We start from the raw sequence: 3,052 nt of genomic DNA, 5'->3' as shown, positions 1-3,052 counted from the left end.
TAAAGTTGCAGGATACAAAATCAACATGCAAAAATCGCATTTCCATACAATAGCAATAAACTATTTGATAAGAAAACTAAGAAAACAATCCCATATACAATAAGCATTAAAAATAATAAAGTATCTAAGAACAAACTTGACCAAGAAGGTGAAAAACTTATACACTGAAAACTATAACATGCTGATGAATGAAATTAAAGAAGACATACATAAATGGAAAAATATTCCATGTGCATGGATTGGAAGAATTAATATTGTTCAGATGTACATACTACCAAAAGCAATCTGTAGATTCAATACAATCTTTGTCAAGATGCCAATTAATTTATTTTTACGGAAATAGAAAAAACAGTCTTGACAATATATGTTTAATCCAATTAAATGTACAGTTTTAATTTAGTTAAATGTGTTATAATGGGTTTCCTTTTAAAACATTTTTCTGAATTTACCTCTACTAAATTTCAAAGCCTGATTCCTAATTTTTACATGAAATACCAAATATCTAACACAGCTAAGGAATTCCGAGCCATTTTTAATAACCAAACTTGTGTTTAAATAACATCGTACATGTTAGCACAGTTAGCACATAAAACAGCCAAGGAAATCTAAATAAACCCCAATTTACATCATTGCTAGCTATCAAAAAAAAAAAAAATCAGACAATGGCTTTTTTGTTGTCTTTCAGGGAAGACATTCAGCCAGTGCTGTTAAATGTTTTATATAAATGTATAGTGTTTTATTTCAGAAACACTTGTCTGAATCGTCAAGGCCTAAGAGCTATTCATTACGGAGGGGTGTGGGGGTGGTGGCTAGACATTTTCAATGTGCATAATATTAATTCATTCTGGCATTATAGAAAAAAGTTTTAAAAGAAGTTAATTTTCAAGGTCATAGAAAAATTAGATTGACTTGTTTTTGTTTTATTTTAATTTAAACTCTTGCTTCTTTTAGGAAATGCGTAAAGTTTTGGAAGAACATATGAACAAAGTTGATTCATCTTATCTCCATAAACATAAGAGCAATTCCTGGATGAGAGGGAAAAATGACTAAATATGTGACTATTATTATATCATAGAATTAACTGGTTCTTTGTAAATTTTAAGCTGTGTGATGTTGGACAAGTTATCCAAACTTTGGGTACCACTCTTACTTGGCAAATAAGGGACAATAGCAGCACCTTCATTATGGTGATGTGAGGATGACATAAGTTTATATATATCAAGCTCTTGGAGCTGTATGTACTCAGTATGTATAATATTAGTAATATTATTGTTATATCACTATAGTTACATTATTATGTTTATTAACATTATTGTAACATAACTGGAATTATTGTGACTCATTTTATAGATGCTGTAATCGAAACCAGGAGAAATTAAGTATAAAAATCCTAGTTAAGCTATCGCCTTCTAATTACTGTTAGATAATGTAATTAGATACTCTGATGCTGTTCTTACTCCTGCAACCCACACCAAATTCTCCTCATAATTTGATATTAATATAAATACTGTGATTTAAATTGTATAAAGCACACACAATAATCTCACTTAATCATTTAAACAATTTGTACGGAGTTATTACAAATCCTGAGATGAGGAATCAAAAGCTCTAAACTGTCAAGTGACTATCCCAGCTTCAAACAGCTAGTGAATAGTCAAACTGGAATCAAAACCAGAGCTCATCTATAAAGCCAGTATTACTCTGATACCAAAGCAAGACAATATATCACAAGAAAGGAAAACTATACACCAATATCATCTAGGAATGTAGATGCAAAAATCTTCGAAAATATTAATAGCAAACTGAAGCCATAAGTATATTAAAAGATTTATACACCAAGGACAAATGGGATTTATCCCAGGAATCAAGATTGGTTAAACTTATGAAAATCAACCAATATAATACACCATAGTAAAAGACACCCTTTTCAATAAATGGTGCTGGAAAAATTGTATTGCCTTATGTAGAAGAATGAAACTGAACCCTCTATCTCTCATCATATGCAAAAATCAACTCAAGATGGATTAAAGACTTAAATGTGAGACATGAAACTATAGAAATATTAGAAGAAAACCTAAAGAAAAATCTTCTGGACATTGTCAAAGCAAAAAATTCATGACTGAAACTTCAAAAGCTCTGGCAATGAAAACAAAAATAGAAAAATGGGACTTAATTGTAACTAAAAAGCTTCTATGTAGCAAACAGTGAGCAGATAACCTGCAGAACAGGAGAAAATATTCACAAACTATGCATCAGACAGTGGACTAATATCTAGAATTTACAAGGAACTCAAACAACCCAACAACAATAAAAAAGCCCCCAAATAATCCAATTAAAAAGTGGGCAAAGGACATGAATAGACATTTTGCAAAAAAATGCAAAAATATGGCCAAGACGCATATAAAAAATTGCTTGACATGACTAGTCATCAGAGGTTGCAAATTAAACCCACAATGGGATATCATTTTACACCTGTCAGAATGGCTATTATTAAAAAAACAAATTTAACAAATGTTGGTGAGGATGTGGGGGAAAGGGAATGTTTATACATTCCTGATGGGAATGTATAATAAATTAGGTCAATCTCTATGGAAAAAAGTATGGAGATTTGTCAAAGAATTTAAAATAGGGCTATCATTTTATCCAGCAATTCCACTACTGGGGAGATATATATACACACACAAAGGAAAAGAAATCATTATATCTAAAAGATGCCATATGTTTATCCAAGCACTATTAAAAATAGCAAGGATATGGAGTCAACCTATGTGTCTATGACTGGATAAAGAAAATGTGGTGTACATATATACACTATGGAATACTATTAATTCATAAAAAATAATGAAATCATATCTTATGCAGCAATATGGATGTTAAGTGAAACAACAGACACAGAAAGACAAATACCACATATTCTCACTTATTAGTGGGAGCTAATAATGTATACACAAGGACATAGAGTGTAGAATGATAGGCAACAGAGACTAAGAAGGGTGGGAGGGTAGATGATGAGAAATTACTTAATGAGTACAGTGGACATTATTCAGGTTTT

Source organism: Microcebus murinus, chromosome 5 (genome assembly GCF_040939455.1).
Source record: "Microcebus murinus isolate Inina chromosome 5, M.murinus_Inina_mat1.0, whole genome shotgun sequence".
NCBI classification, from domain to species: domain Eukaryota; kingdom Metazoa; phylum Chordata; class Mammalia; order Primates; family Cheirogaleidae; genus Microcebus; species Microcebus murinus.
The sequence above is the reverse complement of the archived record's forward strand: the minus strand, read 5'-3'. Positions refer to the sequence as shown.